At 42.1% G+C, this 23,417-nt stretch overlaps 1 protein-coding gene across 3 annotated transcripts in view; it reads right to left on the bottom strand.

Annotated features, from left to right (window-relative positions):
• Samd9l (sterile alpha motif domain containing 9 like) overlaps positions 1 to 3,320 on the bottom strand; it is a 38,711-nt gene extending 35,391 nt beyond the window's left edge. For all 3 annotated transcript variants that reach the window (XM_057789583.1, XM_057789592.1, XM_057789571.1), the window contains exon 1: positions 3,180 to 3,320. The gene's annotated coding sequence lies outside the window, so the exon portion shown is untranslated. The remainder of the gene's footprint in view (positions 1 to 3,179) is intronic.
• Between the last annotated feature and the right edge of the window lie 20,097 nt (positions 3,321 to 23,417).

Below are 23,417 nucleotides of genomic sequence, written 5' to 3'. Positions count from 1 at the left end.
AGTTTTCCCAAAAATATACTTGTTGAGAACATATTACACCAAACAAACAAACAAATGAGCAAACAAAACACCAGCAAAGTTAATGTCCCAGTAAATTAAAATGCAACCAGATAGATGACGGCTTAGGAAGTGTTTGTGCTGTATCTTCTTCATCTCCTAGCCCAAACATTTTAAACATACACTTTATAGAACAGTGGAAACAATGCTCCTTCCCTGGATGGCACCTTTGCCCATGCTTAAACCAGCAGCCTTTTGCAAGCTTGCATTGTGAGGTAACTTTTCAGCTGGTGAGTTTCATGGGGCAGCACTTGTCACCTCTTTCTTCAGGTTCAAGCTCCTGCTCTGATCTCTCCTGAATTGTAGGGAAAGTTCTATAGCTCTTGTACAAATTTTACTCTTGTTGCTTTCAGTCCTTTCAGAGACTTTTCTAAATCCCCCTGGATGGACTGGGTTACAAGCGCTAAACACCAGTATTGTGTTCATTCTCCCCAGTGGCATCCATCTGATTGACAGTGTAAGGCCTCACATGATCAGGTATGCTGCTACCCCTCTGCTGCTATGTTGCTTTCTATCCATCTGAGTTGGATCTAGCTGCTTGGTCCTCGTGTTTCAGACAGTGCAAGCTGCTGGCTGGGTTCTTCCTCTCCCTGTCATTCCATTGGATATCCATGGTTCTTGGTTCCATACCGTTTGGTCAAAAGTGAGACCCCAGTCCCTTGACACCCCTATATCCAAAGACTCTGGGGTGTTTGGGTTGGAAGCGTCGCCCAGACCCTGGTATCCATCCTGGGAGCACAATGGAAAAAGAATGGAGCCGAAAGCTCCATTTCAAGCCCCCCTCCCCTGGGAGTTGTTGAGACTCCACCCTGGAAAAGCCTGCCAAGCACTGATCCCTGCCCTAGAAGGGCCAGGACCTCTCCCACAGGTTATTTAGGCTGCTGCCCAGAACAGGAACACACGGTCTCCAGGTTTTGCATGATCGTCCTGGCCCTGTCCATTCTCTTTTCCTCGCCATGCTTTTCCGGGCCACCCAGAAGCGCTACATTAAACATGGGCATCTTTTATTAGACCTAATTTGGTCTGACTGAAATTATTTGCGTTGGCCGAGAACCTTGTCTTAAGAATATTCCCAACACATACTTCCTTAAGGCCCTTTTCATTTTTCTTTCTTTTTTTTAAAAAATAAAATATTACCCTCTTGTGGCTCTGTTGGCTTACTGACTCAATTTCCTGTATTTCCTATTTTCTGGGTTTATGTTTTATTTATTGAGAAATTATCACAAACAACTATTTCATACATTTTCACTTACCTTTTTAAATTCCTTTTACCCATTATTCTATGTGTTACATGAAACCATGTTTTTGTGCTTTTTGTCCACCTTCTATAATGCCGGGTCATATACTGGTTTCTTAAAAAAAAAAACTCACTTAATAAATGGAATACATTCTTATCTTAGAATGAAAATATGAATTTTTGAAAGCCCTCTGTGGGTCAAAGGATTTTCCTCATCTTGCCAGGTAATATTGTACTTGGCTAGAATGGGCTCTAACCATCTGGGATCTCTTCAGTATTCCACTCATTAGGGTAGAACAACCTCCAGATTCTATCAACTGGTCATGCAAAAAGGAAGTTGGTAAGACAATGAGTCAGCATATTTCTTCCTGCAGTTCTTACAAGTATTTGATTTCTCAATATACTTTCTCGGTTTCCTGTTGGGGTACCCAGTCCCAGAGGGAGGTCACTATACCCTGAATATCCTGGCCCCAGTGCCCTCTGCCTGAGCTCCCTCCCTGCCAGGGACTTACCCTACAGGTTCACCGGGTCTCTAACTGCCCACTCTCCCTCTCTTGTCTAGAAGGTTGGGGACAGATTTCCTTTTTGGGTTTAGCCAAAAAGAGAAACAGAAAGTTCAACAAGACTCAGTTTTATAGAAAGCACTGCACATCAGGAATTTCCTTCTGCAGCCCATCCCTCTGTCAGGCGGTGGCTGCTAATGGTTCTGCTTTAGTCCACTCAAAATCAGAGTCTGCCAGTAAGTACACAAGGGATAGGCATATTCTCAGACAGGTGACATGCCTACTTCCTAAAGGGGAACAACGGTTAAGGGGAACAACTTTTCTCAATATGATGTGTTCCTGTTAAGGGGAACAACTTTCCTCAATATGATATGCTAAAGTCTTTGAAAATTCCCTTAGAAACACTAAAATGTTAAAAATTCCCCAACTTGTTCCCAACATTCTAGCAGTTCAGAATGTATGATTCAAATGTTTGATATTCAGTAAAGTCTTTAAAATTATTTGCACTTGACAAATTTTAAGAGCAGCTGGATGTGTAGTGTTGGAACGAAGCAAAATTAAATTACTACAGTTGGTTTGAACTTTTGAGAACAAATTGTAAGTCTTTGTTGCTTAGAACCCCTCGGCTTCCTGTTAAGAGTGAATACAATTCTTGCTATTAACCATGTTAACTATTCAAAGCAGCTACAGGATGTTGGGCACGGAGAATGTGGAGAATGCCCTCTGGTTTTCACTCTCTGGTGCTAATCAAGAAGGGCAAGCATATCTCCACCTCAGGCGGTCCTTGCTGAAAGGGAAAGAACTTTCCCAGATGCAGCTACAGCCCAGCTCTCTGATGGTCCACGGAAGTGGAGCTGATCACAAAGTTGCTTTGTTTTCCTAAAGATCCCACCACTTCTTCAGCTCTGTAGCTGCCTGAGATAGATGTGGATGGAAGGTTCAAATGGCTGGCTCTGGAGGTCGTTACCTTTGATGAAGTACAAACCAAACTCTAAAAAACATCTTACATTATATAGAAGGGAAATGGAGAAATTGACATAATCACCCTGGACCATAGGTTCCACTACAACTTTTTGTTTGTTTGTTTATTATTTAATTTCCTGACTCCCTCTGCGTTGTTCCTCTGTTTCTTAACTGCCCATTTGGCACAATGAGAAACCCACTCATTACTCCGACCAGTTCCATCTTCATAATTGCACTTCACTGAGCATTTCCGTCCAGGGAGGCACTGAAAAGTTAGTGTCAGCCAGACACACACACACACACACACACACACACACACACACACACACACACACACACAGTATAGCTAGAACTTTAAGAAATAGCTTTCCCATCATAGGTATAAAAATGAGGAAAGAGTTAGTAACTCATATACTTACCAGAATTTCCCTGAAAACTTTTTTATTCCAGAAGCTTGAAATGAGTCACTTTAAGCTGTGTCTTCTTATTTTTCTTCAAATACAATTCTAAGGATCCTATTCAAAAACAAAACCAAACCCTGAGGCATTCAGCTGCAAAGTTCTCTGCCTTCCAAGCCCTGGCCCTGCGGACTCCAGAGCAGCATCAGAATGAGGAAGAAGTTTCAGTTTTGTTTTAGCACTCAGTCTCGAAGAGGAGGGAGTTCTTCCTAGGGCTGGCGAGTGTGGTGCAGTGGTAAAACACTTACTTAGCATTAATGAGGCTCTGGGCTTAGTTCCCAGTGCTACGGTAAACAATCAAACAAATAAACACATTATAAAAAAAGTATCAGCAAATGAGAGCCATTGATAGCAATTATTCACCAGGTGTATTTTTAAGTCAAAAGAGCTAAAGCAATTCAAGAGAACACAAATACAAAAAAAAAAAAAAAAAAAATTCAGGAAAAAATATGATCTTGGTATGAGCTGAGCACCACATTTATGGGTTGAGTTCTACCTTCCCCAACTCCATATACCAAAGTTCTGACTCTAAGAACATGGCTGTGTTAAGTTGGGAGCATAGACCCCAGCCCCTCGCATCTATCCTGAGAGTTCTATTGGTCTGGTCTCCAAATCCCAGCAGGCCAGATCTTACTCCCACAGAGTATTTAAATGAACTCCCAAAAGAGGAACACTTGGTCATTGTGTGTATCCCCGTGCCCCCACGGCCTTCCAAGAGAGCAGGATTCCCATCAAACCTGGATATTTTAACTTGTTTTTATTTGGCTTGATTGGGAATTTGCCGTTGGCAGAGAGCTCGCATTAGGAAATATACCTAACATCTTGGAGGTCACCAAGATAGGTTCTAGACCATGTATTGAAAGCCCCCTAGTCTACAATCTGAGTTCTCCACGCCACGCTTAAACTGGCTTCTGGGATACAGCGGCTGCGTTTTGGTGAGTCTCTTTCTTTCTTTCTTTTTTTTTTTTTTTTAAGATTTTCTTTAAAATGTTCTGCCTGCATGACAGACGAGGGCTCCAGATCTCATGACAGATGGTTGTGAGCTACCATGTGGTTACTGGGAATTGAACTCAGGAATTCTGGAAGAACAGACAGTGTTCTTAACCTCTGAGCCATCTCTCCAGCCCAGTGAGTCCCTTTTCTTGTCTATGCTATATAGGGTTTTGGGGGAACCCATTTCCCTTTGTACTTATTTTTGTCGTTTTTCAGATTCCTGTTAAGCCACAAGCTTGTGCGAGGGGTTCGATTCCCAGTAGCGGCCAGACCGGTGGGCAGGCCTCAGCTGAGGTGATTTGTTTGTTTTGGGTCCTTCCTTTACTGAGAAACCCCAAGTACTAACAGATCTCCTAGATACTGTCCTGTTTACACATTCCCTAACCTGGGGGAGTTTGCCAGCAACTGCTCCAGATAATGTTCACCACTGAAGAAAAATAAAATTCAATGAAAATGCTGTAAGCAGGTTCCAGGATGAGATGGTTGATCCACTAATGATGAGACACTCATTAACTGTAGGGCCCATGAGTCTGCCCCTGCTCCTGGGGTTCATCTTGAGGACAGTTTCTGGTTAGTCAGCTAAAACAACCTATTTGTCCTGTGCTCCCTCTGCCCTGCCTGGTGATTAGCTATAGGGCATTTACTCTAACTTGGGCATGATAATTTCCCGCTTGCCTGGGGGGTATTCCATTGTGCAGCAGCTAGGTATTTAAGGTTTTCCCTAAGTTTGAATAAAGGGCATTCGGCTGATCTCCTTTCGAATGACCCAGGTCTCTTGTGTGTTCTATTCTCCAGGCCCTTGACCAGCTCACGTATGGTGCAGTGGCATGCGAACTGTACCGAGAGGGTAACACAGATGCAGGTGTTACAATTAACGAGATGATCTCTGAGCACCTGCTAGACTGCCCACCGATCTGTCTAAGCCTCCTAGGCTTTAGACAAATGGCAGTCAACCTGACTTTCATCAACTGAGCAGCCCCAGATACTAAGTGGAAGCTTCAGCCACTCAAAGAACTTGAAGGTAAAATTCTGACTAAATTGATTGCTATAGCCACTAAGGTTTATAACTGAAAGACCCTGGAGAAGACCTTCCCTCAGGAGAAGACCCCGGGATCCCAGGAACAGTCCGAGACCACAGGCTGCAATCAGCAAGAGGTTTATTGAGTATACACAGGTACCTGCGGGTGACAAAGTCTCTTCGGAGGACTTGCGGGCCCGCAGACTGGGAGAAGGTCTTTTTATAGGAAAGAGGGCGGCAAAAGCAGGTTTACAGAAGCAGATGCGTGGTCATTGGTCAGTTGGAATGAGGCAAGGGAGCATAAGTGGTTTTTCCTCTCCCAGCACAGATGTCTGGCAACAGATATCCTGTTCCTTTTCTACAGATATCCTGTTTTGTAGATATCATATTTTACAGATATCCTGTTGCATAGATGTCCTATTTTACAGATATCCTGCTTTGCAGATATTCTATTTTACAGATATCCTGCTTTGCAGATATTCTATTTTACAGATATCCTGTTGCATAGATGTCCTATTTTACAGATATCCTGCTTTGCAGATATTCTATTTTACAGATATCCTGTTGTATAGATGTCCTATTTTACAGATATCCTGTTGTATAGAGGTCCTATTTTACAGATATCCTGTTTTCCTAAGCAAACGGGATGTTCTCCTGGGAGTATGCTAGCTGCAGGTTCTGAAAGGGGGTCTGTAGGGTCTTTCAATAACAACAGAGAAACATCTGAGGATAAGCAAGTTCAGGGACTGGCAAAAGTCTTTCTGGTAGATAAAAGCTGGGGGCCTGAGGGGCAGAGGGAACACAGACTGTTCCAAATAGCCAAGGGATGATGCCCACAAAGGAAGAAGGGACAAAAAAAAGTCCTAAAATTGGCAGGTCCAGATGATTGAAGCCTTGGGTAACCCTCAAAGTGGAGGGGCAACCTGGTGATTTCCTAGTGGACACTGGTGTTCACCATTCAGTGTTAAAATCTCCACTGGGGCCTCTGTCAGACAAACAAACCTGGGTTCAAGGGGCTTCCCGTTCAGCTCTACAACCATGGACCACAAAACAGACCACAGGATTGGGAAGAATGAAAATTATACATTCCTTCATAGTTTTCCCTGAATGCCCTTACCCACTCCTGGGAAAAGACTTATTGGCTAAGATAAAAGCCCAAATTCATTTCACTGGGAAGGGGGTGACGATCTCCCCACAGCCTAAAGTCTATGCCTTATGCCTAGATCTGAAAGAATACAGGCTCTTCTAACAGACTCTCACTTTAGAGGTATCTCCTCTAATGGCCAAACTCCAGCGCTCCATCCCAGGAGTGTGAGCGAAACTAATCCACCAGGACTAGCAATTCAGGAGCCCCCAGTTGTAGTCACCTTAAAAGCCAATGTCCAACAGGTGAGGGTGAGACAGATCCCCATGACCCCAGAGGTCAAGTTGGGCATTACTAAATATATTAATCAGTTCCTGGAGCATGGTATCCTGGTGCCTTAATAGTCTCCATAGAACATCCCACTTCTGCCAGTTAAAAACCCAGGGACCAGTGACTATAAACCCATGCAAGATCTTAGGAAGATCAACAAATGGGTTAAAGACATTCATGCTACAGTTTCCAATACCTATAATCTCCTAAACTACCTCTCTCCAGAGCTTCAAGTGTATTCAGTTCTAGATCTTAAGGATGCCTTCTTCAACCTAACTCTGAGGGTTAGCCAAGAGTCAGCCGCTTTTTGCCTTCAAATGGCATGGCCAAGCCTGGGACTTCAGTGGTCAGCTCACCTGGACTCACCCGCCACAAGGATTCAAAAATTTCTCAACTTTCTTTGACAAAGCCCTACAATGAGACTTGAAGGATTATTGGTTCTTATACCCAGAAGTTCCTCTGAGCCTCAGGCCCTTTCGGATCCCATTCTCCCACTCCCAGGATTTCAGGAATCTAACAGTAGATCTGTGCTAGCCCTGCTGGCAGCCCGGGAGAGGATCGCTCCCCCGACACAGGTACTGCAGTCTCAGGCCTAAATGCCAAGGAGGAGCCAGGAGGACAGAAGCAAGGATGGCAACCATCAGCTGCTTCTCCCTGATGATAATTGGTTTTGGTTGCACAAAATGACACATGCTTCAAAGCGACACAACGGAGCAGCTGCATGAGCAGACCCATCAGGAAAGTACAAGTGGTCTGCAGTCCTCCCCTACCTAGAAATTCAGCTAGAGAAAGTAAGAAAAGTCTTGTCTGGTTTAAATGCGTAAATACGGCCACTGACTGTTTATTTCTAAATGTATACGTTAACCATGTTCAATGTGTACTGGCTGCAGCCCTTATTGACTGCTTAAAATTTACCTCTAAATGTTCTAGTTATTGAGTCTGATATAATTGCTTTTCATTGCCTTCTCAGGAGACAGTCTCAATGTGGTATAAACTTGTTCTGCTATTACCCAAAGAATGGTTATCATAATTTCTTTACTAAACTCATCATCTATGATTAAAAGGTTTTATTTTGATACTTAAAAAGCTTCAATTCAAAATCATTATTCTTGACTAAATTTGACAGGAATGTAATGTAAAGTCATAGTCTTATAAAAGCTGCTAACATGTTATAGACTGTTAAGAAATACAAGTTAAAGAGTCAACTTATAAATGACAAGCCGTTGGTCATAGTCATGCTAAGTACTAATATGATTAATTACAAAGATGAGCCTTACTTAGTTCCCTGTGTGCTTAGGGAAAATAGCTGGTGGCGAGGGTTGTCTGCTCAGATATAGCTAATGGATAGATAGTCTTCAAATGCTCAGAGATCTGCAGAAAATGGAATTTAAATGTTTTACTACAAAATTTTCTGTAATAGAGAGACATGCAGCTCCACACAGCTCCTCTACTTCCTCCAAAGAAGGCAGATGGGCACAGAAGATATCTACTCAAAATTGGCTCAAAAAGTGGCAACACTAGCCATTGAGCAAACCTGCCTTTCACATCAAATACAGCAAGGACTCTCTTCAGATGATGGAGAAAACAGGACACTGGGAAACTGACCGCCTGGGGTTGCCTAGGGCAAAAGGTAGGCCGGTCCACCCATGAGTCCTTACTCCACAGAAGCCTATGGGATCTTCTGGGACCTTTCCAACCTGAAAATGGATGATGCCCTATCACCTGCCCTCAACAACCATGGAAGACCCCAGGGTAGCTGTCTAGGTAGACAGCAAGTAAGTCTCTGTCATTTTTTTAAAAAATCGATACCTCAGATAAAATGTATTCCTCTCAGAACTCTGATGCTGTTTGACAACTAATAGCTTTGCCAGCTTAAAAGCAGCAGCCAAGGCTTCAGCTGCCTTCTCAGCTCTCTGTAAGATTCAGGTCACAGGTCTCATTCTCTTAGAGCCAATACAAAGTCTAGACACAGTTCACCTTGCTACTAGACTCAGAGAGAGAGAGAGAGAGAGAGAGAGAGAGATACAGAAAGGCACAAAGAGAGAGACAGAGAAACATAGAAAGAGACAAAACCAGAGAGATAGAAAGACACACAAAGAGAAACAGAGAGACAAAGAGAGACAGAAAGAAAGAGAGATAGAGAGACACAGAGAGACAAAACAGAGACACACACACGCACAGAGAGAGAGAGAGAGAGAGAGAGATACAGAAAGGCACAAAGAGAAAGACAGAGAAACATAGAAAGAGACAAAACCAGAGAGATAGAAAGACACACAAAGAGAAACAGAGAGACAAAGAGAGACAGAAAGAAAGAGAGACACAGAGAGACAAAACAGAGACACACACACACAGAGAGAGAGAGAGAGAGTTAAACTCACAAAACAGATTTCAGTGTAACTTCTTACCATTCCTTTGTTTAAAGGAACTTTATAGTGACTGCTCTCAGTGGTCAGCCACTGTATTCTTGCTGGTAAAGTAAATAAAAGTTGTTTTATGATGCAAAGCTTAAGATGTGAGGACCTAAAAGAGTTTGAGGGTCTAAGAAAGCATTTTAAGATGTGCAAAGGAAAGTGACTTAAGGCATGTAAATAAGGATGTTTCAGGGTTACAAAAAATTACTTGAGATGGGCAAATGCAAGTTATGAAGGTCTGAGTATCAAAAGGCTTAAATGTTGATAAAAACTGATTAGAGATGTTTAAAAAAGCATGTTTCAGATTTCTCTCATTATGCTGTTGTTATATTTAGGACTCCAAAATTCCATAGTCTTAACATTAATTGACAGAATTCTGCAGAGTACTCAAAGAGGCTTTTCATTGTGCAGAAAACATCTGGCACAGCTTTCTGGATAAAAAAGTTAACGTTTTCAGCCAGATTCATTTCTGATATGAGTATACTGCCATTTCTGCAATGTAAATATCAGTACAGATTATACACAGGGGAATGTTAATATGTCTAAAACATATCTTTTCATAAACTTAAAAATTCATACAAGCTTCAGAGAAACAAAGAAGTCCTGAGACTTAAATCATCCACTTCTCACAGATCAAAAGGACTCCAGATAAGTACAACCTAAAATTCCTGACCTGTCTGTTCCTAAGGATGTTTTTCTCCCTCTCCTATCTTGAGACTTTGCCCCTTCCCTGAAAGTTTCAACTGTAATTTTTCCTTTAAATTCCTAAACTTTAATGCTTGTCCTAGCAGGGTTCCATTTGGCTGATAGACACGTCCAGGCATCAGCTGCTGACTACAACCTATGAGTCCTGGAATTGCTAAATGATCCAGTGGACAAGGACGCAGCTTGTCAAATCAGACCTCCCTGTTTAGTGCCCATTATTCCCCCTTTACCTTTGACCAGCCTTCTAGCTTCCTGGGCCCTGACTATCTACGCCCGGTTTCAGCTTGAAACACTTACAGAAAAAAAGAATACATTGTTCCTGCCCCTGAACCAGACTGGAAAAGGACAAATCAGAGACTTTACTAAAAAAACGAATCAAAGATTTGATTCGAGTTACAAATCCAAGGGGGAAATGAAGAGTCCAAGAATAAGATAATAGAAACGTAGATTCCAAAAATAGAAATGTAGAAATAAAGAAATATAAAGTTGTAAGCCTAGGAGAATGAGAACAGACTGTGAGCAGCTTTCTCAGCAGCTTGAGGATTAACTATTAACAGTGGGCTGATTCGCTTTACAACCCATATCTCTATTTACAAGGCCAAAAACATCTCTCTGCAAACTGAGACCTAGCTTACAGGTATGAGCTGAGTCACCTTTTAGGAGATAGATATATGGCCTCTGGGTTATGCATTATCCCTGCTATGTGAAATGGCAGCATCAAAGGGAAGGCACAGGGCTTCAGTAAACACTACCTGGAAGTACCAAGGAAGGCAATAGGTTAAGCACAAACACTAGTTTAACTGAAAAATGAAGATTGCAACATAAGATAATCTGTATCTGAGCTTTACCTTGAGAGTGTATGAGAAGCAAAGAACCAATTATTCTGAGTTATTAACCTTCTGATATTACTAGCAGTCCCTTTTTCTGACTAATTGCTAAAAACATCCATTTCCTTGCAATTAGTGACTTTCGCTGTAATCTCCTCTGGAACATATTTCATGATATTTCCTAGTTACCCATTGACATTAGAACCCACTCCCTTCTTCCATTACCCCATATCTACCCTGTTTACTCCCCTAATAAACGAGACTTAATCAGAATCCTGTCTTGTCTCCATCCCTGGTATCTATTGTCCCTTTCTTCTCTCACTCCTTCCCTTAGGGTCTCCACTGACTGACCTGCAGCTCAGGGCAAGATTGTAAAAATTCTTTTATTCAGACCTAATGCTTGGTGCCCCTACTATAAAAAGATGGGTTCAGAAACCAGCCTTGGGCCACAGCCTAAACAACACCAACTAAACTTCTGTGCCCTGCAGTGTTTTTTGTTTGTTTGTTTGTTTGTTTGTTTGTTTTTTTAGTTTAAAGTTTGCTTTTGGTTTATTAGACTTTGGTGGTCTTGGTCTGTATCCATCTTTGCGTGACCACCTTGGACCCAACAGCAGCCTTGGCTGTCTTTGAACCACAGTTTCTGTGTGCTAACCCTGAGGAAACATTTCCCAAAAAATTTCAACTCAGTGATATTGTCTCTTCTTAATCATAGCTGATCCCAGCATCAATTGTCCCAGTAAAGCAAAGACTTTGCTTAAGCAGGACTGGTAGTTTATTCATCATGGATTATTCTGCAGCCTCAGCTAAGCACAAACCTCAGGTTCTTAATTCAAATCCATCACACACACAGACCTAAGGATGGAGTCTCTACTTTCCTCTGAAACTCCACAAGTCAGGCCTGTAGACCGTCTGCTTTGTTCTCGGTACTCAACTTCCAGGCTCCCACCGAATAACTCACTAATCGTTCAACATTGATGGATTTATTTTTAGTTCAAAGTTTCAAACTCTTCTTCAATCCTCCCCCAAATACCACGGGCAGGTCTGTCACAATAATTGCCTGCTTGTTGGTACCAGTTTCTCTCCTACTTGGCTTTCTATTGCTGTGATAAAGTGATGACCAAACACGATTTGGTAGGAAAAGTTTGGTTTATGTGTCCTGATCACATTGAGTCCAACATTGGGGGAAGCAGAAGCAGAAACTGAAGCAATAACTGTAAAGTTTTCTCTTTTTCTCTTTCCAGTTGACTCTAGTTTGAGTCAAGTTGAGAAGAAAAAATTCGCCAGCACAAACCCTTCCTTTCAGAATGTGAAAATAACCACAGAAGAGTTCAGACAATGATTGGAGCTTGTGATAAATTTTCAAAATGGTCAAATTAAGTAAGCCCTTACTAGTTAAATCTAGGAAACCAAGAACACCAAAACTAGCTGTAGAAATTTATTGTAACACATCAAATGGCATAGAAACCATAGAAGTATAAAATAATCAGTAAATGAAAAGATTGGTGAGAAACACTATATTTCATAACATTTCAAATTTTCATCTTCACAAAATACTTCCTAATAACAAAAAGAAAAGCCAGCATTGGTCTGGGAAAGCGTAGCCAGCAAGTTCTTTCCACTGGAACTTTCAACTCATGAAATGAATATCATCCATAGTTAGATGCATGGTAACCATGAACTCTCTAGTCTGCCCTGTTTTTAGTCATCCACCATGTGAGAAGTCTCCACCGAATACTCAGAGTATTGGGAACTCTCTCACACCTTTTCAACCATGGTGCTCTTATTCTCTGGTTCCTTTTCTACTTTTGATTTTTGGATCTGGGAATCTTGACTATTAGAGCAACAGTGGGCAGTGATTCAGAGCACACTTGAGCTTCTGGAGAAACTTGCTCCAGTCTTGCAAGATATTACCAACTCATGTGAGCAATAAACAAATCCTAAAAAGTTACTGCTCCTCTATCAATTTCTATGAAGTTTCCTGCCACATTATCTTTTCCTGGAAAAACACAAATTTCTTTCTTTCTTTTTTTTCATCCCTCTCATATCCCCTCACATCTGCCCTCTGACCTTGCAATGTCCCCTCAAAACAAAACCAAATTTAAAAGAAAAAAAGCAGGCAAACCAAAGAAATAAAACAAAAATGAAATGAGAGAGAGAGAGTGAGAGTGAGTGAGAGAGGGAGAGAGAGAGAGAGAGAGAGAGAGAGAGAGAGAGAGAGAGAGAGAGAGAGAGAGAGAGAGAGAGAGAATACTGTCTTGGAAGCTGAAGTGTCGCCTGTTGAGTCACACAGATTACTCTTTAGTCCCTTCATCTTTACTTGCAAGTGTTCATTGCCATAAGCCTTTGGTCTGGTTTAAGCTCTTTGGCTCCTGTTACACGACTGATAATGGACTCTTATGGGGGCTCCTGGATGTCCTGTTGTTTTGGAGCTGTAGGTTTATCTCCTTCACATGCTCCAACAGTTCATACAGATGGGGTGGATGCTGAAGTGGGTCAGTTCATAACCCTGCTTCTGGGCCTGGTGGTAAGAGGATTCATCAGCTCCTCAGGTTCCCCTCATTGTCACTACTTAGGTGGGCTCTCCAGCATGGTCTTGGCTAGGCTAGCTCACCCACCACAGTCTGCAGCAAGGAAGGGTCAGTTGTTCTGCTCTCAGGTCTTTAGATCTTGGTCACCCACACTCACACCACAATCATACTCAAATGCTCTACTGTTTTTCCCAGACAAGGTGCAGGGCCCTGTACCCCAGGGGGCACACAAGGGAGAGGGGCCAGGGTCAACTCTCCTGTTCTCACACCCTCAGGGCTGGTTCACCTGTGCCCCTGTTAGAGAACAGGGTCAGCTCTAGTGTGCTCCCCGGAGGTGGGTGCAGAGCCTGCTCTCTTGTGTGATGCAACTGGTGAAGGTCAGGGTTAACTCTCTCAGTCTTGTGACCCCGGGGTCAACTCTATCACCTGCACAGGTTGTAATGGGTGAGATGGGGAGGACATCTTTCTCTCATCCATGCCCCCACATGGCAGACAAGGCTGGGGGCGGGGGCAGGATAAGCTCTCCTGCTCTCATACCCTCATGATCTGCACACCGTGTCCCCAACAACAGCTCTAGTGTGCTGCCCTGGTGAGTTGCACACCTGTGTTGAGGGTTGGGGCCATCTTTTCCAAGTGTGTGTTTGTGTGTGTGTGTGTGTGTGTGTGTGTGTGTGTGATGGAGGCAGCTCTCTTTCTGCAGTATCCAGTCAGAGGCAGAGCCAGCTAACCCAGGGCCAGTGAAAGGAGGAGCTGGCTCAGTGTAGCCCTCCAATTTCCACATGCCTAGTTCCTGTGATCCCTGTGCTGACATTGGCTGTGGACATCATCACAGACCCCAGCTGCAGCAGGAACAGGACCCAGACATGGACCTGTGTAGCAGCTCAGGCCCAGACATCATTGTGGACTCAGGTGGCAGCAAAGGCCACCCATATCACTATGGTTCCAGTAGCAACATGGCTCTCAGGCTCCAACATGGTCTCAGGTGGCACAGATCTTGGGCATCTGCAGAGCCCTTAGTGGTAGCAGGCATTATGAATATCACACTAGACCTTAGCCACTGCAGGACCAGGGACCCAAACATGGCCCTAGGAAGCAGCCCAGGGGGAATGAATGAATTTTAATCCCCAGGTAAGCACCAATGACAGTCCAAAGTACAATTTCACCAAAATACAACTTGATGAGATCAGTGTGTTTATTGGGCTTTCTTAGAGAATATTATGGGTGAGGTGTTTCTTGTAGGAGTGTGCGTGGTCCCAAACACTTTCATCGGTATTAAACCCTACGCCATCATGGATGGTGCTCTCATGGAAGCTGCACCAAGTTCCAATTTCAATCAACCTTCCACTTCTTATGTTGTCTTGTACCTCTTAAGATTGTTTGAAGTTGGGTAATGGGGAATATTGGGAGGGGTCTCTTCACTATTACTTCTTCCAGTCCTTAGGGGGTGTCAATAGCTTCATTACCATTACCATAGACTTGATAGCACTGTTGTGGTGGTTTGAAAGAGAATGCCCCCCCCAAGGGAGAGGCACTATTAGGAGGTGTGGCCTTGTTAGAGAAAGTGTATCACTGTGAGGGGGAGACTTTGAGGTCTTTTTCTTTTCTTTTTTTTTCACTTGTTGCTTTTACTTTTTTATTTTTTTATTGAAAAAATTTCTGCCTCCTCCCCACCTCCCATTTCCCTCCCCCCACTCCTCTCCCCCTCCCTCTCCAGTCCAAAGAGCAGTCAGGGTTCCCTGCCCTGTGGGAAGTCCAAGGTCCTCCCCCCTCCATCCAGGTCCAGGAAGGTGAGTATCCAAACAGGCTAGGCTCCCACAAAGCCAGTACATACAGTAAGATCAAAACCCAGTGCCATTGTCCTTGGCTTCTCATCAGGCCCTCATTGTCCGCCATGTTCAGAGAGTCCGGTTTTATCCCATGCTTTTTCAGACCCAGTCCAGCTGGCCTTGGTGAACTCCCAATAGATCAGCCCCACCGTCTCAGTGGGTGAGTGCACCCCTCGCGGTCCTGACTTCCTTGCTCATGTTCTCCCTCCTTCTGCTCCTCATTTGGACCTTGGGAGCTCAGTCCCATGCTCCAATGTGGGTCTTTGTCTCTATCTCCATCCATTGCCAGATGAAGGTTCTATGGTGATATGCCTGATATTCATCAGTATGGCTATAGGATAGGGCCATTTCAGGTTCTTTCTCCTCAGCTGCCCAAGGAACTAGCTGGGGACATCTCCCTGGACACCTGGTAACCCCTCTAGAGTCAAGTCTCTTGCCAACCCTAAAATGGCTCCCTTAATTAAGATATCTACTTCCCTGCTCCCATATCCACCCTTCCTTCATCCCAACCATCTGATTCCCCCAAGCTCTCCCCATCCTCCCCTTCTCACTTCTTTCTCCCCATTTCCCCTTATCCCATTCCCACCCCACCCCCAAGTTCCCAATTTTTGCCTGGCAATCTTGTCTACTTCCAATATCCAGGAGGATAACTATATGTTTTTCTTTGGGTTCACCTTCTTATTTAGCTTCTCTAGGATCACGAATTATAGGATCAATGTCCTTTATTTATGGCTAGAAACCAATTATGAATGAGCACATCCCAAGTTCATCTTTTTGGGTTTGAGTTACCTCACTCAGGATAGTGTTTTCTATTTCCATTCATTTGCATGCAAAATTCAAGATGTCATTGTTTTTTACCACTGAGTAGTACTCTAATATGTATATATTCCACACTTTCTTCATCCATTCTTCTATTGAAGGGCATCTAGGTTGTTTCCAGGTTCTGGCTATTACAAATAATGCTGCTATGAACATAGTTGAACAAATGCTTTTGTAATATGATAGGGTATCTCTGCGAGCTACCTGGACAACAAGGAGACCTGATCTTGGTACCAGAAGATCCATCAGTGGGGTGAGTGAGTTCCCGATTCGCGGCAGCAGCCTGGGAGACGGAGCACAGACATTCCTCAACCCCCTATACCTGCAGCAAGGTAGGTCTTTTGTCTGCGAGCTCCCTGGCCAGCAAGGAGACCTGATCCTTTAAAAGAAGATCCATAGGGGAGCATTCAGAGGTCTTTTTCTCAAGCTTCATTGCACATGACAGTCAGTCGACTTCCTGTTGTCTGCGAGATGTAGCACCCTCAGCTCCAGTACATGCCTGCCTGCATGCTCCCTGTCATGACCATAATGGATGGGACCTCTGAAACTGTAAATTAACCACCTTCAAGTAATGTTTTCTTTCTAGGAGATGCTGTGGTCATGCTGTCTCTTCACAACAATCTTTGTTTCTGCCTGAGGGTCAGGATGTAGCTCTCAGGTCCTGCTCTGTTGCCATGCTCTCTTGCCAGGATGAAAATGAACTCCCTCTGAAACTGTAAGCAAGCCCCAGTTAAATGCTTTCTTTTATAAAAGTTGCCATTGTTATGGTGTCTCTTCAAAGTGATAGAGCAGTGGCAAAGACAATTACGAAGTCGAAACTATAATAACCCATTAGATGCCTATGTTTAATCTTAAAACACCTGGGTTCACACGGTGACTGGAACTGAGTCAAATGAAGCATTGGGGGATGCTGCCATTCATATTCCTCAATGGGGGGACACCAATCTTAGCACTTCTAGGGATGATATGTTGGCTTTGTTTTGCTATTTTTGTAGACAATTAGTGACTTTTATTTGGAATATGGAAGAACTATAATAGCCCTCACTCATCAGGTCAGTGAACCAGCTATGATTATTTTAATTGTGTGATATTAAACTGGGGAAATCACAAGGTTGGGTTTGTTGACCCACAGGCTCACTGCAAACCAGAAGTTAATTTATTGTTTGACTTTCTTTTATTTTTAAGATTTATTTCATTTTAAATGTACATTGGTATTTTGCCTTCCTGTATGTTTGTGTGAGAGTGCCAGATTCTCCATAACTGGGGTTCAAACAGTTGTGAGCTGCCATGCGGATGCTGGGAATTGAACCTCAGTCCTCAGGAAGAGTATACGGTGCTCTTAGCCACTCTCAAGTCCCAGTTACTTGACTTTCATAAGTGCCTTCTTTTCTGACTGCAAGGCTACAGGGATACATTGAAAATTAGTGGAACTTTAGAGTCAGTGTCTAATAGTCCTCCAAATGTCTGTTTCTCTTTTTCTAATACACTACGATAAAAGGCTCCAGTGGAAGGATGCTTAAAAGAAATCCCATACTAGCTCAGAATTGAGAAATAGATGGTTATTTATTTAGGGGTAGATTCACAAATCAGAATCCCCTGCTTGAATGGAGATCAGAAACTGAATCCTGCAACCAGAAAAGAGAGGCTGGAAAAGAGGCTGGACACAATGCCCTACGTCGGCATATATAGTATATGAGACCATGCCCCAGTGGGCCGGTAACCACTGGCTGGAAGACTTTCTACAGCACCTACCCCTTTTGTTTAAATAAGAGAGTTCTAAGCCTAATACAAAATTATATACAATAAGAACAAATATATTCAATAATTATCCTATCCTAACTAGTTTAAGTCTTGTATAATAAATAACTTGGCCAAGTCATGAGAGGAAAGTAACTACAACTATCTAGTCTTCAACCCCATCAAAGATCCAAGAAGGGAAATAATATTACTTGAGCAAGCAAGAAGTGCAATCAAGCAACTTCCAAAATGTGCAACAAATGACAGAGACAAGTGGCTATTTGGGCAATTATCCAAAATCTCATTTGCAATATTGAAGCAACCAACTTTGGCTAAGGCATAGAATAACTGACAGACCATTTTCAGAGGCAGGAAATTTTTCAAAACCATCTTACCCTGTCTTGGCAAGATTTGACAGTCCCGTTTATCCATTTCCGAATACCATGTGTCTTGTCAGTGGCAGAAGCATGGGCATTTCTTTGCCAAAGGCCAGTTTTGCCAAGAAGAAAACAAGCTCCAAGTTCAGTGTCTTCAGTGCTCAACATTCTGTCGGGAATAGATCAGTGCTGCCAGGAGCAATTGTGTCTCACGTCAACAGAATTCTAAGTTATTTAAATGCCATATTCTACAGTTCTTTCCAGTGGTTGAAGATTACCTATCTATGCAGAATATAATCTCTACGTATCTAAAGAACCTTACTAGTCTAACTATAAGTATGACAAATATGGATGACTATTGATCTATAATTCTTAATACCTATATAGCTTAAAGACTAAGACTTTATATGAGAATATTAAACAATAAACAAATGTGCAACAAGTGAGGACAATGACCTCAAAATGTAAACAATGTATAAGTATGTTGATCAGAGGTAGAAATGTACATTGCAATATGATAAATATATATCAATATATAAAAGTATTTTAAGCAGAGGTAGAAGGATGCATGCACACAATATTCAATATAATTTAACTTTGCATCAATATATAAAAATCTATACTAATGAAATTACCTATAAATAATCACTCGCAAGTGTTCACTCTATTACTCACTATTATTATGAGTGTGAGTAAGCTCATACTAATCTATTATCCCATCAAATTTTCCCTTTTTTTCAAAGAGATCCCTGAGCCTATAAAATTTCCCCCCAACACCCAACCCTGTACCAATCATAATCAACCCCTAAATTATGTCCCTAACCCTGAGGACAAACTTTGTTAGGAGAGGGGACTTTGTCTTCTAGAATTACTTCCAGCTGTCATTGGGGTGATGTTCTTTCTATGGAATCCTGTGAAAGTAAAATGATGATTAAGTTCCAGATTACTGTCTGGTATAATTGCAAATAGTCTCTGAGTATTTGGTAGGGTTTTTCTGAGATTTCTATTTGGAGGTCTGGCCAGAACATTGTAAAAATGTACACCATTTCAGCTAACCAAGTTGGAACCATCTCATACAACTGGTACCCAAAACAGGTATTGTAATAGTGCTATCAGCATCATGACATCATATCAACCAGGTAGAGTTGTAAAAGGCCATACTGTTCTAGATGATGGCATAATTATGGAGGATAAGTCAAAAATTCCAAGAGGAAATAGAAAATGTATATTCTGACAGCGTTCTATAAATGATCAAAGACCAAAGCTAAGAGTGCATACAAATGGCATTGTAATTTGTGTGTGTGTGTTTAAATGTATGTGTATTGATTTCCTGATGTCAAAAATTGTGATTCCTTTTCTTTTTTTTTTTTTTTTTTTTTTTGGTTTTTCGAGACAGGGTTTCTCTGTGGTTTTGGAGCCTGTCCTGGAACTAGCTCTTGTAGACCAGGCTGGTCTCGAACTCACAGAGATCCGCCTGCCTCTGCCTCCCAAGCTGGGATTAGAGGCGTGCACCACCACCGCCCGGCTTGTGATCCCTTTTCTTGATGATCCTTAGTGGATAGTTATTTTTCCATCTGTCAGCATTCAAACATCCAGGGTCTCTTAGATCTATCACCATTCTCTATTTGCCAGATTTTTTTTTTACAACAAATACAGAATTCCAAAGGCTGGTTGATTTTTCAATATGGTGAGCATCTAGTTGCTCTTGTACCAGCTGTTCTAAAGCCTGCAACTTATCTTCAGCTAGAGGCCACTGCTTAACCAATATAGGTTTCTCAGTTAACCGTTTTAAAGGTAGGGCTATTGGTACCTCTAATGGTTTGCTAATTGCTTTATGCCCTTGTACAGCCTGAATAGCTGGTGACCTTTGTGGATAGTACCGTATTATATTCTTCCCAGAATTATGAGTTCCTGGGACTGCAGGAATGTTAATCTGAATATTTCATTGCTGCATCAGGTCATGACCCCTTAAATTTACTGCAATATTAGCCACATATGGCCTCAGCTTCCCTCTTTGACCTTCTAGCCCAATACAGTCAACCCATCTCGTGCTTTGTTTAACTTGAGATATGATTCCAATTCCTAGTAAGTGAACATCTGCCTCTTGAAGAGGCCAATTTGGATGTCACAATTCTGGAGTAATGATACTCACATTCACACCTGTGTCTATCAAACCAAAAATTACAATGCCATTTATATGCACTCTCAGCTTTGGTCTTTGATCATTTATAGAAGTCTTTCAGAATATACATTTTCTATTTCCTCTTGGATTTTTTGACTTATCCTCCATAATTATGCCATCATCTAGAACAGTATGGCCTTTTATAGAAGGCTCTGGATTTTTTAATTTCCCTGGTGAGACATGTCCTCCACAGTTACTGGGAATAACTGGGCCACTTTTGGCTTGGGGGTCTGTGAGAGGTCCCTCAAGGAGTTTCCCAATAGTATTAGGTTGCCTTGTCTGTCTTTTGTTGATCTGCATTCATTGGTCCAATACTGGCCTTTGCTGCACCTTCTACATATACCTGAAGGGTGAGTCATCTTATTTTTGTCATTCCCAGAGGAGATATTATTCCTAGGAATTTCTTGTCTACAATCCCTTCTCAGATGCCCTAGTCTACCACAATAAAAACATTTGGCATTTTGATGTCTTTTCATTCCTTTGGAAATTGCTTCTCCTACCCAAGATTCAGTATTATAGTCAAATGTCTCAATGTTCATTGTATGCAGTATCCATTCATCCATAGGTGCTGATCTAACCTTTAAAGGCCCAAGTATCTTTTTGCATTCTATGTTGACATTTTTGAAAGCCAGAGATTCAATAAATACTCATCTGGCATCTGTTTCTGTTACTCCTATTTGTACAGCCTCAGTCAATCTTTGTAAAAAGTCAGTAAAGTGTTCTCTTTGACCCTGTTTAAGCCTTGTATATGATTCAATTTGTTTTCCTAGTTCTTGAATCCTGTCTCAAGCATTTAAGGCTGCTTTGTGGCAAGATTTCTTCATTGTAAAGAGCTTGAACCTCTGGGTCAGCATAAAGGCCTTCACCAAGAATTTAATCTTGGGAAGTCTCAAGGACTTTTGCTTTTCCCTGTTGTTCTAAAATTTTTGTCTCTTCTCTGAAGTAAATTTTAAACATTAATTGAGGTTTATCATCCAGGACTGCTGAAACTAACTGAAAGAAATCATGAGACATTGCTTTGATGCTTGAAGCCAATGTCTTTATCATCTCCCTAACAAATGTGGAATGCAAGCCATAAATTTCTTTTAGATCATTCATTCCTATAGGTATCCATCTACCTTCTTTGGATCCTTTTGGGCCCTTAGAGCTTGATGCTTTGTTAGGGTAGATTATAGGGAATGAAGCTAAAACCCTGGGTAAGTCATCTCTGACAGCTACTGGCAATGTTGAATCCTGTCCTGTGCCTTCTTTCCCTGTTCATCAGCTCCAATAATCCTCAATTAGTTCAAATCTTTTTATTATTGTCTTTTGTAAAGCCTGAATCTCCTGGTTTGTATATATTTCTAGTGATTTCATTGAGGCACCTAGCCTCATTCTGCACATGTGATTCCAAGGTCTGAAGTTTCTCCTTCAATGATAATATCCCATCCTTGGACATTACTTGAATAGCATGTAGATTGCCATCCTGGAGAGATAATCTATCTGCTAAGTTATCATAACTTTATAATAAATTTTGTTTGTTAAATTCAACAGTATGAATTCTTTCATTTTCCAGTTTTGTGGCATACAGGCTTTTGTAGTAAGATCTAATGATTCTCTGAATTTCCTCTGTGTCTGTGGTTATGTCCCCCTTTTCATTTCTGATCTTATTTATTTGCGTGATAACTTCTTAGTACCCTTAGATATGGATTCAATTTTGTCTGACAAATTAATGTTATCCTTTTTAATAATATTAATTTTTCAGGTAACTTTTGATTTTCGATGGTATTAATCCTGTCAACTAGCTGTTCATTATTAATCTGTAGCGACTGTATCATTCCTAAAAGAGCCATATCATGATAGAATATGGAGAAGAAAACTGAGTCCCAATACCCAATAAATTGAGGTGCCACTATAACCATATAAGCCTCGCATAATACAATCCATAGTGTTAGCAAAAAAGTTACTAAAAGTTTCAATATTAATGTAGTCTGCTATACTGATTTGTTAATTGCCTGTTATATGATCAGCAAACTGCAATCTTTATTTTCCAGCAGATGTGGTTGCAGAGTTGCGATCAGAAGCAATGCAACCGGTGGCCACAGGAATGGTCCTGGGCTGCTTTAGTTTCCAAGCCACTTTAGTTTTCCACCTTGGTAATATGATTTGCTTGATAAATTAAAAGCAATTAAATCAATTCCATACATGGAGCAAGAAACCCAGAACTCACAGGCAGAGTGAAGAAACTGGGAGCAGCACATGGCAATGCAGCAAGGAACCGTGACAGGGAATGTGGGAGTGATGCATACACTTGGGAAATTTCCAAGTTATTGCATACAGTAAACTCCACTGTGCTGGGGGTTCTACAAAATAACCTCTTAGATAAAAGCAAGCCAAGCAGGCAGGGTTGGGAGACTGTCTATGCCTGGTAGGCATGGAGTCCGAATCCACATGTGTGCCCAATGTGGCAGGATGCTTAAAAGAAATCTCACACTAGTTCAGAATTGAGAAATAGACAGTTATTTATTTAGGGGTAAAAATCAGAATCCTCTGCTTAAACGGAGATCAGAAACCAAATCCTGCAACTGGAAAAGAGAGGCTGGAAAAGAGGCTGGACGCATGCTCTACATTGGCTTATAGAGTGTAGGAGGACACGCCCCAGTGGGCAGGTAACCACTGGCCGTAAGACTTCCTACGCTGGCTCCAAGATTCTTCAGAGAATGATGGGATGAAGATTAAGAATATAAAATTTGGTAATGGATTATTGTCTTTCTTTCAGGGGACCTACTCTCTGCTTCACTCAAGGGATTTTGTGATGTGGGAGTGTCATATATCAATCTGTTGATTTCATTGGTTAAGTAATAAAGAAACTGCTTGGCCCTCATAGGTTAAAACATAGGTGGGTGGAGTAAACAGAACAGAATGCTGGGAGGAAGAGGAAGTGAGCAGAGACTCAACAGCTCTGCTCTCTGGAGCAGACACCATGCTCTCCTCTCCAGAGTAGATGCAATGAAGCTCTGACCCAGGATGGACGTAGGCTAGCATCTTCCTTGTAGGGATATAGCCCCACCCATTGGGGGCGTGTTCGCCTCGGGCTAATGTTTACGGATAAATCTGCTGGGCGTGATCCCAGCAGCCCTTTCTTTTGCTCCGCTTTTCCTGTTCTCCGCGGGCACCTGTGGTCCTGTAAGTCTATTTCCTTATTAAAGCTGTATATATCTATATAATCTGTCTGCATTCATTTACGCCGCCACATTTTGGCGCCCAATATCCCGATATGGTATGATAGACCACGCCCTCCTGAAAGGTTGCTGTGAACACCTTCAGAAAATTACTTCACTCAACTGCCGACTGAGATGACCCTGACACACAGGTTACACCAT

Source organism: Chionomys nivalis, chromosome 1 (genome assembly GCF_950005125.1).
Source record: "Chionomys nivalis chromosome 1, mChiNiv1.1, whole genome shotgun sequence".
Classification (NCBI taxonomy): domain Eukaryota; kingdom Metazoa; phylum Chordata; class Mammalia; order Rodentia; family Cricetidae; genus Chionomys; species Chionomys nivalis.
This window is presented reverse-complemented; position numbering and strand designations above follow the sequence as displayed.